This window comes from Vombatus ursinus, unplaced genomic scaffold (assembly GCF_900497805.2).
Source record: "Vombatus ursinus unplaced genomic scaffold, bare-nosed wombat genome assembly UNPS02011613.1, whole genome shotgun sequence".
Lineage (NCBI taxonomy): Eukaryota > Metazoa > Chordata > Mammalia > Diprotodontia > Vombatidae > Vombatus > Vombatus ursinus.
In genome coordinates, this window is record NW_020951391.1 from 6,620,161 (window position 1) to 6,632,349 (window position 12,189).

Genomic DNA, 12,189 nt, shown 5'->3' on the forward strand with positions numbered 1-12,189 from the left:
CTTGCTCAGCCATTCCCTAATTGATGGGCATCCTTGCAATTTCCAATTCTTTGAGACCACAAAAAGAGCTGCTATGAATGTTTTTGTACATGTGGGTCCCTTTCCCATTTGTGTGATCTGTTTGGGATATAGCCCTAGAAGTGTTATTGCTGGGTCAAAGGGTATGCACATTTTTATAGACCTTTGGGCATAGTTCCAAATTGTTCTCCCAAATAGTTGGATCATTTCACAACTCCCCCAACAATGCATTAGTGTTCCAATTTTCCCACATCTTCTCCAACATTTATCATTTTCCTGTTTTGTCATGTTGGCCATTCTGATAGGTGTGATGTGGTACCTCAGAGTTGTTTTGATTTCCATTTCTCTAATCAATAGTGATTTAGAGCATTTTTTCATATGACTATAGATGGCTTTAATTTCTTCATCTGAGAACTGTCTGTTCATATCATTTGAACATGTATCAATTGGGGAATGGCTTGTATTCTTATAAATTTGACTTAATTCTCCATAAATTTTAGAAATGAGGCCCTTATCAGAGAGACTGCTTGTAAAAATTCTTTCCCAATTTTCCATCTTCCTTCTATTCTTAGTTGCATTGACTTTGTTTGTGCAAAAACTTTTCAATTTAATGTAATCAAAATTATCCATTATGCTTTTCATAATGTTCTCTATCTCTTGTTTGGTCAAAAATTCTTCTGTTCTCCATAGATCTGACAGGTAAACTATTCCTTGCTCTCCCAGTTTGCTTATAGTTTGAGCCTTTATATCTAAATCATGAACCCATTTTGGCTTTATTTTGGTATATGGTGTGAGATTTTGGTCGATGCCTAGTTTCTGCCATACTCTTTTCCAGTTTTCCCAGCAGTTTTTTTTTTCAAAGAGTGGGTTCTTATACCAGAAGCTGGAGTCTTCAGGTTTATCAAATAATAGATTACTATAGACATTGACTACTGTGTCTTGCATACTTAACCTATTCCACTGATCCAACACTCTATTTCTTAGCCAGTACCAAGCAGTTTTGTTGATTGCTGCTTTATAATACAATTTAAGATCTGGAATGACTAGGCCACCTTCCCCTGCATTTCTTTTCATTAGTTCTCTTGGTATTCTGGAACTTTTGTTCTTCCAGATGAATCTTGTTAATATTTTTTCTAACTCTGTAAAATAATTTTTTGGTAGTTTGATTGGGATGGCACTGAATAAGTAAATTAGCTTAGGTAGAATTGTCATTTTTATTATATTAGCTCGGCCTACCCATGAGCAACTGATGTTTTTCCAATTATTTAGATCTGATTTTATTTGCGTGAAAAGTGTTTTGTAATTGTGTTCATAGAGTTCCTGGGCTGATTTCAGGAACTAGACTCCTAAATATTTTATAATGTCTACAGTAAGTTTAAATGGAATTTCTCTTTCTATCCCTTGCTGTTGGGCTTTGTTGGTAATATATAGAAATGCCGATGATTTCTGTGGGTTTATTTTATAGCCTGCAACTTTGCTAAAGTTGTTTATTATTTCAAGTAATTTTTCACTTGATTCTCTAGGATTTTCTAAGTATAGGATCATGTCATCTGCAAAGAGTGATAGCTTTGTTTCTTCTTTGCCTATTCTAATACCTTCAATGTCTTTCTTCTCTTATTGCTAAAGTTAACGTTTCCAGTATGATGTTGAATAACAGTGGTGATAATGGACATCCTTGTTTCACCCCCGATCTTGTTGGAAATGCTTCTAGCTTGCCGCCATAACATATTATGCTTGCTGAAGGTTTTGGATAGATGGTATTTATTATTTTAAGGAAGACTCCATTTATACCTATGCTCTCTAGTGTTTTAATAGGAATTACTGTTGTATTTTGTCAAAAGATTTTTCTGCATCTATTGAGAGAATCATGTGGTTTCTGTTAATTTTGGTGTTGATATGATGGATTATGCTGATAGTTTTCCTTATATTGAACCAGCCCTACATTCCTGGTATAAATCCTACCTGGTCATAGTGTATTATTCATGTGATAAGTTGCTCTAATCTATTTGCTAGTATTTTGTTTAAAATTTTTGCATCTATATTCATTAGAGAAAATGATCTATAATTTTCTTTCTCTGTCTTAACTCTTCCTGGTTTAGGTATCAGTACCATATTTGTATCATAAAAAGAATTCGGTAAGATTCCTTCTTCACCTATTTTACCAATATAGTATTGGAATTGATTATTTTTAAATGTTTGATAGAATTGCCATGTAAATCTGTTTGGCCTTGGAGATTTTATCCTAGGGAGTTTGTTAATGGCTTGTTCAATTTCTTTTTCTGACATGGGGTTATTTAAGTATTTTACTTCTTCTTCTGTTAATCTGGGCAATTTTTATTTTTGTAAATATGTATCCATTTTACTAAGATTGTCAAATTTGTTGGCATATAGTTGGGGAAAATAATTCTTAACTGTTGTTTTAATTTCCTCTTCTTTGGTGGGAGCTTCACCCTTTTCATTCTTGATATTAGTAATTTGGTTTTCTTCTTTCTTTTTTTAATTAGATTAATCAAAGGTTTATCTATTTTATTGTTTTTTTTCATAAAACCAGCTCTGTTTTATTTATTAGTTCAATAGTTTTCTTAATTTCAATTTTATTATTTTTTCCTTTGATTTTCAATATTTCTAATTTGGTGTTTAATTGAGGGTTTTTAATTTGTTCTTTTTCTAGTTTTTTTAGTTGTATGTCTAATTCATTGATCTCCTCTTTTTCTATTTTATTTATGTAAGCATTAAGAGATATAAAACTTCCCCTAAGAACTGTTTTTGCTGCATCACATAAGTTTTCATATGTTGTCACATGATTGTCATTCTCTTGAATGAAATTACTGATTGTTTCTATGACTTGTTGTTTGACCCAATCATTTTTTAGGATTAGAGTATTTAGTTTCCAATTATTTTTTTGTCTATCTTTCCATGGCCCTTTATTACATATTATTTTTATTGTATCATGATCTGAAAAGGATGCATTTAATATTTCTGCCTTTCTGCATTGGATTGTGAGGTTTTTATGCCCTAGTACATGGTCAATTTTTGTGTATGTTCCATGTACCACCGAGAAAAAAATATATTCCTTTCTATCCCCATTCAGTTTTCTCCACAGGTCTATCATACCTAAGTTTTCTAATGTTCTATTCACCTCTTTAAGTTCTTTCTTGCTTATTTTGTGGTTAGATTTATCTAGTTCAGAGAGGGGAAGGTTGAGGTCTCCCAGTACTATAGTTTTGCTGTCTATTTCTTCCTGTAACTCCCTGAACTTCTCTTCTAAGAATTTGGATGCTATACCATTTGGTGCATATATGTTTAGTAATGATATTACTTCATTGTCTATGGTGCCTTTTAGCAAGATGTAGTTTCCTTCCTTATCTCTTGATAAGATCTATTTTTGCTTTTGCTTTGTCTGAGATCAGGATTGCTACCCCTGCTTTTTTTACTTCAGCTGAAGCATAATATATTTTGCTCCAGCCTTTTACCTTTACCCTGTATGTGTCACTCTTTTTCAAATGTGTTTCCTGTAAACAACATATTGTAGGATTATGCTTTTTAATCCACTCTGCTATAAACTTCCATTTTATGGGAGAGTTCATCCCATTCACATTCATAGTTATGATTACTATCTGTGTCTTTTTCTCCATCCTCCCCCCCCATCCGTTTATGCTTTTCTTTCTCTTTTCTCCTTTCCCCCCCTCACTAGTGTTTTGCTTTTGACCCCCTCCTCCTTCAGTCCCACCTCCTTTCTATTATCCCTTTTCTTCCCCTTTACCCTTATTGCTTCTTCCCTCCCTTCTGTCCCTCCTCCCTTTTCTTTCCCCTTTTGCCTCCTACTACCTATAGTGCAAGTTAGATTTCTATACCTAACTGATTATGTTATTCCCTTCTTGAGCCAAATCTGATGAGAGTAAGGTTCAAACAATGCTAATCTCCCTCCCTTCTTTATCTCTGCTCTAATAGGTTTTTGTGTCTTTTTCTGTAATGTAGTTTACCCTTGTCTCCCTCCTCCTTTCTCAGTACATTTTCTTAGCTCAGACTAATCCACTTACTTGGATCCATTTAACCCCCTTGATTAAATTTTTTTTTATCATTACATCAAAGTCAACTTATATCCACCCCCTTTGTGTATACTCCTTTAACATGGTACAATAACAATACAGTTCTCAAGAGTTGCAAGTGTCATCTTCCCTTATAGGGATGTAAACATTTTGCCATTATTACCAATATATTGTATCTTTCTGTCCCATTTACCTTTTTATGTCTTTCTTGAATCTTGTACTTGGAGATCAAATTTTTTGTTGAGTTCTGGTCTTTTTATCAGGAATGTTTGGAAGCCCCCTATTTTGTTGAACATCCATCTCCTTCCCTGGAAAATCATGCTCATTTTTGCTGGGTAATTAATCCTTGGCTGCATTCCATGCTCCTTTGCCTTATGGAATATCATGTTCCACACCCTATGGTCTTTTAATGTAGAGGCTGCAAGGTCCTGTGTAATCCTGACTGTGGTTCCATGATATTTAAATTGCTTCTTTCTGGCTGCTTGCAGTAATTTCTCTTTATCCTGGTAATTTTGGAATTTAGCTATTACATTCCTAGGCCTTTTCAATTTGGGATTTCTTTCAGGTGGGGAGCTGTGGATTCTTTCTATAGTTATTTTACCTTCAGGTTCTAGGACTTTAGGGCAGTTTTCCTTTATTATTTCCTGAAGGATATTGTCCAGGCTCTTTTTTTCATCATGATTTTCAGGTAGGCCTATAATTTTTAAATTGTCTCTCCTGGATCAATTTTCCAGGTCAGTTGTTCTACCCATGAGGTATTTTACATTTTCATCTAATTTTTCATTTTTTTTTTGTTTCTGTTTGACTGATTCTTGCTCTCTCATAGAGTCTTTTGTTTCCATTTGTTCAATTCTAATTTTTATCACATTGTTTTCTTCTATTAGATTTTGTACTTTCTTCTCCAATTGATCAATTGTATTTTTAAAGGATTTGTTTTCTTCAGTGTACTTTTTTTTCCCAGTTGGCCAATTGTATTCTTAAGGAATTTGTTTTCTTCAGTGTACTTTTTTTCCAATTGGCCAATTGCACTTTTAAAGGACTCGTCTACCTCTCTCATTTGACTTTTAAAATCCTTCTTGAGTTCTTCTAAGATGATTTTTGGGCTTCAAACCAGTTCATATTCCCTTTTGATATTGCAGATGTGGGTTGATGACAGTGTTTTCCTCTTCAGAATTTCTGTCTTGATCTTCACTCTTCTCATAATATGAATCTGTCTTATGTTTCTTTTTACTCATGGTGTTTCTTTATTCCCTGACCTTTAAAGATATTAAACTCTCCTGCTGGGGAGCCAAGGGCACTGACCCAAGCTTCTTGTGTTGGAAGCCTAGGTCTTGGTCACTGGCTTTTTGTGCTGGGGCCTCTTATGTTGGCAATTGGAGGCTGTAGGTTTCTGGCAGCTTATGTAGTGTTGGGCAGGAATCAGGGAAGCTTGGACTTTCAGGCAAATCTAGGTTGTTTGATTTTCCTTTCCTTTAGCTTTGTTTAGCTCCTTTCAGATGGGTGTTGCCAGGTGCTTATCTGCCTGGGGCCCCTTGCAGTGCTGCCTCCCTTATTTCTGTTGAGGTACTGGGAGACTTCTTTGCTGTAGAATGCCAAGGCACCTGGTGGTTTTCTGAGCTGGTTTCCACCAGTCACCCCAACCTCACTGAGACACTCAGAGGTACAGTTGTTGGTGTTTGCTTGCTCAGCCCCCTGGGTTTCGGGATCTCCTCCTGGTTGTCATTTGGAGGGAGTGGGGTTCTGACTGCTTACCTGGTTTTGGGCTGGAATCAACAAGGCTGGAACTTTGAGCCAACCCTAGGTTGCTTTCTTCAGCTCCTTTCAGACGAATGCTGCTGGATGCTTATCCACCTGGGGCCCTTGGTAGTGCTGCTTCCCTTATTTTTGCTGAGACACTGGGAGACCCATTTGCTGTGTAATGCTGAGGCACCAGAATCTCCCCTTGGTGTGCTAATGTGGGTCTTTCCACTAGCTGGCTGGGTGACTCCTGTTTCATATTGCTTCCCTTCCCCCAGGGTAAGAGGGGCCTTCTGTTAATCCCTCTAGCTACCTAGGTTACTATACTGTTGCACCCCATCTTTTTTCTGGTTCAGCTGTTCCAGAGTTTTTTCTGGGGTGATATTTTCTTGGTTTTCAGAGTTTGATAGGGGAGGGTTGTAGCGACTACCTTTTTACTCTGCCATCTTGGCTCCCAGAAGCAGAGGTCCCAGCTCCCTTAAAAACTCTTTTTATAAATTACTCTAACTTTAATAGTCAATTTTAAAATACCATTTATATCATAGCTACTTCTTAGTGTCCTCCCTGAACAATCCATTACAACAAAGAAGTATAACAAAGTAAAGAAACCAACACTTTATTCACATTTGTCAATTGTATCTTTGTATCTCATATCTTTCCATATCTTTGTCCATATCTGGAATTTATTTTTTAATCTAATTTAATATTTTACTTTTCCCAATTACATGTACAACAATTTTAACATTCTTTTTATTCACATTTTTGAGTTCCAAATTCTCTCCTTTTCTCCTCCACATTGAGAAGGAAAGCAATTTGAGATAGTTTATATATGTGTAATCATGCAAAATACATTTCTCTGTAAGTCATTCTGTGAAAGAAAACACAGAAAACAGTAAAAACAACAAGAAGAAAAGTAATGTAAAGAAAAAGTATCTATGATGTGTATCCAAGCCTTACCAGTTTTTTCACTGGAGATGGACTGCACTTTTCATCATAAGCCTTACAGAAGTGCTTTGGAGCATTGTATCGCTGAGAATTGCTAAGTCATTCATAGTGGATCATTGTACAATATTGTTGTTACCACGTACAATGTTCTCCTGATTCTGCTCATTTCCCTTCACATCAGTTCATGTAAGTTTTTCCATGGTTTTTCAGAGAGCATCTTGCTCATCTTTTCTTAAAGCACATTATCATTTCATCACAATTATATATAACAATTTGTTCAGTCATTCCCCAATTGATGGACATCCCCTCAAATTCCAATTCTTTGCCATCTCTAAAAGAGCTGTCATAAAAAAAATATACATATGTCCTTTCCCCCTTTTTTATCTCCTTAGGATACAAAACTTGTAGTGGTATTGCTTGGTCAAAGGTTTTATAGCCCTTTGGCTATAGTTCCAAACTTCTCTCCAGAATATTTGAATCATTTTACAACCCCCAATAGTACATTCATGTTTTAATTTTCCTTCATCTCCTCCAACACTTGTCATTTTCCTTTTCTGTCATATTAGCCAATCTGACAGGTGTGAGGTAGCAGCTCAGAATTGTTTTAATTTGCATTTCTCTGATCAATAGTGATTTAGAGCATTTTTTTCATATGACTACAGATAACTTTGACTGCTTTATCTGAAAACTGCCTATTTGTACCCTTTGACCATTTATCAATTGAGGAATGGCTCATTTCTATAAATTTGACTCAGTTTTCTATGCATTTGAAAAATGAAGTCTTTATCAGAGAAATTCATTGTAATTTTTTTACAGTAATAATTACCATGTATTTCCCTTCATCCTGTTTTCCCCGCTTATCTCCCCCATCTCTGTCTCTGTCTCTGACTCTGACTCTCCATTTACTCATTTACTCTATCCATTCTCAAACTTGTATTGATTTGACTGTTACCACCCTAAACTTGCCCTCCCTTCTATCATCCCCCTTCTCTTATTCCCCTTCCCTTCCTACTTTCCTGTACAGTAAGATAAATTTATATACCCAACTGAGTGTGTAATTATTCCCTCTTTGAACCAATTATGATAAAAGTAAGTTTCATGTGCTCCCCTCCTCTTTTCCCATTTCCCCCTCCACTATAATATCTTTCAGACTTCTTTCATGTCAGATAATTTATCCCATTCTACTTCTCCCTTTCCCCTTCTCAGAATGCATTCTTCTTTTTCATCCTTTGATCTAATTTTTTTAGATAATCATACCATCACATTCAACTCACACCTCTGCTTTGTCTATATATACTCCTTCTAATTGCCGTATTAATGAGAAAGTTTTTAGGAGTTATAAATATAATTTTCCCATATAGTAATATTAACAGTTTAACCTTATCAAATCCCTTATGATTTCTCTTTCCTGTTTACCTTTTTAGGCTTCTTTTGCATCTTGTATTTGAAAGTCAAATTTTCTTTTTTGCTCTGGTCTTTTCATCAGGAATGCTTGAAAGTCCTCTGTTTCATTGAATGTCCATTTTCCCCCTAATGCATTATGTTCAATTTTGCTGAGAGGTGATTCTTGGTTGTAATACTAACTGTTTTGCCCTCTGGAATATCATATTCTGAACCCTCAGATCCTTTAATGTATAATCTGCTAAATCTTGTGTTGTCCTGACAACAATATTTGAATTATTTCTTTTTGGCTGATTGCAATATTTTCTCCATTATCTGGGAGGTCTGGAATTTGGCATAATATTCCTGGGAGTTTTTATTTTAGTATCTCTTTCAAGAGGTGATTGGTGAATTCTTTCAATTCCTATTTTACCTTCTGGTTCTAGAATATAAGGGCAGTTATCCTTGATACTTACTTGAAAGATGATGTCTAGGGTCTTTCTTTTTATTATAACTTTCTGGTAGTCTAACAATTCTTAAATTATCTCTCCTGGATCTTTTTCTAAGTGAATTGGTTTTTTTTTGTTTTGTTTTGTTTTGTTTTTTGTGTTTTTTTTACAATGAATTATTTCATACAGTCTTCTATTTTTTTTATTCTTCTGGTTTTATTTCATTGTTTCCTGATATCTCAAAAAGAATGTTTCCACTTGCCCATTCTAACTTTTAAGTAATTATTTTCTTCAGTGAGCTTTTGTATCTTCTTTTCCACTTGACCAATTCTACTTTTAAAGGGATTCTTTGCTTCATTGAATTATTGTATATCTTTTTCCATTTGGCCAATTCTGCTTTTCAAGGCATTCTTATCTTCATTTACCATTTGGTCTAGTCTGTTTTAAGGTGTTATTTCCTTCAGTATTTTTGTGCCTCCTTTATCAATATCTTGACTCTTTTTTTTTGTACTTTTCTTGCATCACTCTCATTTGTCTTCCCAATTTTTCTTCTACCTCTATTGCTTGATTTTAAAAATCATTTTTTAGTTCTTTCATGGCCTGAGACCAATTTGTATTTTTCTTTGAGGCTTTGGATACAGGAATTTTGATTTTGTTGTCTTTTTCTGAGTGCATTTTGATCTCATCACCATATTAATTTTTTATTTTCAGAATTTTTTGCTGTTGTTTGCTCATTCTCCAGCCTATCTATTAACTGACTGAACATGTTATGGTGTATGAATGTAACTGAATACTATTGTGATATAAGAAATCATGAGCAGGCAAATTTCAGAAAAAAAACTGAAAAGAGTTGAATGAATGAATGGATGGATGCTGAGTAAAGTGAGCAGAACCAGGGGAACATAGTTCACAGTAACAGCAACATTGTGTGATGATTAACTATGACAGAATTAGGTCATCTCAGCACCATGATGAGCCAAGACAATTCCAAAAAAGACTCATGACAGGAGATGCTATCCACATCTAGAGAAGAAACTATGGAGTCTGAATGCGGCTGAAAGCATACTATTTTAGCTTTTTTTGTGTTTTTCCCTTTTGTTTTGTTTCTTCTTTCACAACATGACTAATGTGGAAATATGTTTAATATGATTGCACCATATAACCTATATCAGATTGCTTGCTATCTTGAAGAGGAAGGAGGGATGGAGAAAATTTGAAACTCAAAATCTTATAAAAACATATATTGAAAACTATCTTTACATGTGATTGGAAAAATAAAATATTATTTTAAAAAAGAAGCTAGGTAAACTCTAATAGACTCAAAGGTAAGATTCTTTGAAATGTTTATTTAAATAAATATTACTATAATTTGTCTTGGACACAGAGACAATGAAAGAATTTGCAGTTCCATTGTCACCTAATTAATAATTTAATTATTTGCCTTGCCTTAACAAGAAGGTTATTGAAAATTAAGTCATTTGATACAGCAATTGCAAAAGTCAAAATCACATTCCTTCTAACTACTTTGTTTGGTGACCAAAATATTTATATGATACAAGAGCTATTTTTATTACAGTTTACTATGAGATATTTTTATCAATAAAATTTATTCACAAAAATAAATTTACTTATGGATGTAATGAGTCTAATTTTCCATCCTTTTGCTTGTAGGAAGAAAACAAGGTAAAAGCATTTAAGATTAATAACATTTAATATGCACAATATGCATACAACATATTTTGCAAAATTGTTTTGCAAAAGAATTATTAGAAAATAAGCAAATGCCCTTCTGAATGAACAAGTTTTCAATTAACTCAAAATGTATGTAGTATATGCATATGTCAATATGTGTATGTATGCATGCATGTATACTTATATATGTGAGTATATATATATATATATTTGTGTGGGTATATATATGCGTGTATATATGTATGTGTGTATGTGTTTGGTGTTTGTATATATGTACACACATACATACACATACATAAATGTACACACATATATATTCATATATATATATACATATATTCATATGTATATGAAACAATCTCTGTGTCTTTGCCGGATTGCAAGATAATATAAACAGATGCCTAGAGATTTAATTGCACTATCCACTTAGTAAATGTTGATTTGACAAAACTGACAATATAGTGAAGTGTTATTTTTACTGCAGGTTTAAAGTCATTCTGCTGTATGGGCAGCATTAAAATCAACAGAAAAGCATAAGAGATGATATTGTTTAGAGCATTCAGAGAAATGGTATTTAGTTTAACCTTAGCAATCTCAAATGAGTTGATGGTTCATTTGCCCATTGTCATTTAGAATTTGTAAAGCAATTGGTAAATAATGGAGTCTGCCTAGTTAGTTTGTTTCATAAAATTCCACTTTGAGGATCATTTGGGAGGATTCCTTTTCTTTCCTCTCCTTCTTTTAAAGTTATTTGCCATTTCACAGTGGCTCCTAAAGTATAAAACATGTGCTTAAGTCTCCAGATAGGATTTTCTTCTCAATAGGAGTGGGTTTGAAAATTACTCCAGAAAGAAGATGGAGTTATAGAAGCTGATTGTAAATTGTATGGAATTGGCTGTTTATTCTTAGATTAGCACAGTGTGTGGCATAAAGTAAATACTTAAATGTTTGTTACTTACTGATTATTAATTGACTATTGATTATTCTTTCCATGGGAAATACCTTCACTACCCATGCCATAAATACTAAAGCCCAGGGCTAGATTAATATGTGAGGTACATGTTCTACTTGGAAAGGAATTATTTTGTAGTAACAAGGGCTCTAAATCTGTAGTTGTTTGAAGATATATGAAACCAAAGCAGGAATGCTCACTCTCCATACTTCATCTAGTATTTCCCCCCTTATTTCATTTGCATGTTACACTGTAAGTATCTTATGAGTTTAGTGGATTTCATTCCAGCTTCCCACTAAGAAGGGAAATGTTTGTAAACTGAGTCTTGTGGAAACAAATTCATAATCAGCGACTCAATGTAAATTGTGAGGAATCTAATAATTCCATATGATATAGTTATCACTAAACTCAAATAGTCCATACTCCAAAGTCCCAAATGATCTCTAAATTGCAAATCTGAAGGCTATTTCACCATAATTCATCCTTTTTGACCTGCTTTAATCACTTGATATTGTTGACTTACCTCTTTATTTCTGTTTTATCACACCATTTTCTCTCCTTCTATTTGTCTGGTTCCTTTTTCCTAGTTTCTCCTTTCTCATCCTGGACATCATCTCCCTTTAGCTGTGGCTATGCCCTAAGGATCTGTACTAAGGCCTTTTCTCTTCTCTCTTTACGCTCTTTTATTTGATGACTTGTCTGGTCCTGTAAATTTAATTATCTTCTCTAGGCTGATGCCTCCTAAATCATTATATTTATTCTTTCACTTTCCCTCTAGTCCTATATCACCAACTACTGGATATTTTGAGTGGATTCCCTATAGAAATATCACACTCAACATGTCCAAATAAGAACAATTTCACTCCCCCCCATCCTTAACACACACACACACACACACAGGGAGGGGAGAGAGGGAGAGAGAGAGAGAGAGAGAGAGAGAGAGAGAGAGAGAGAGAGAGAGAGAGAG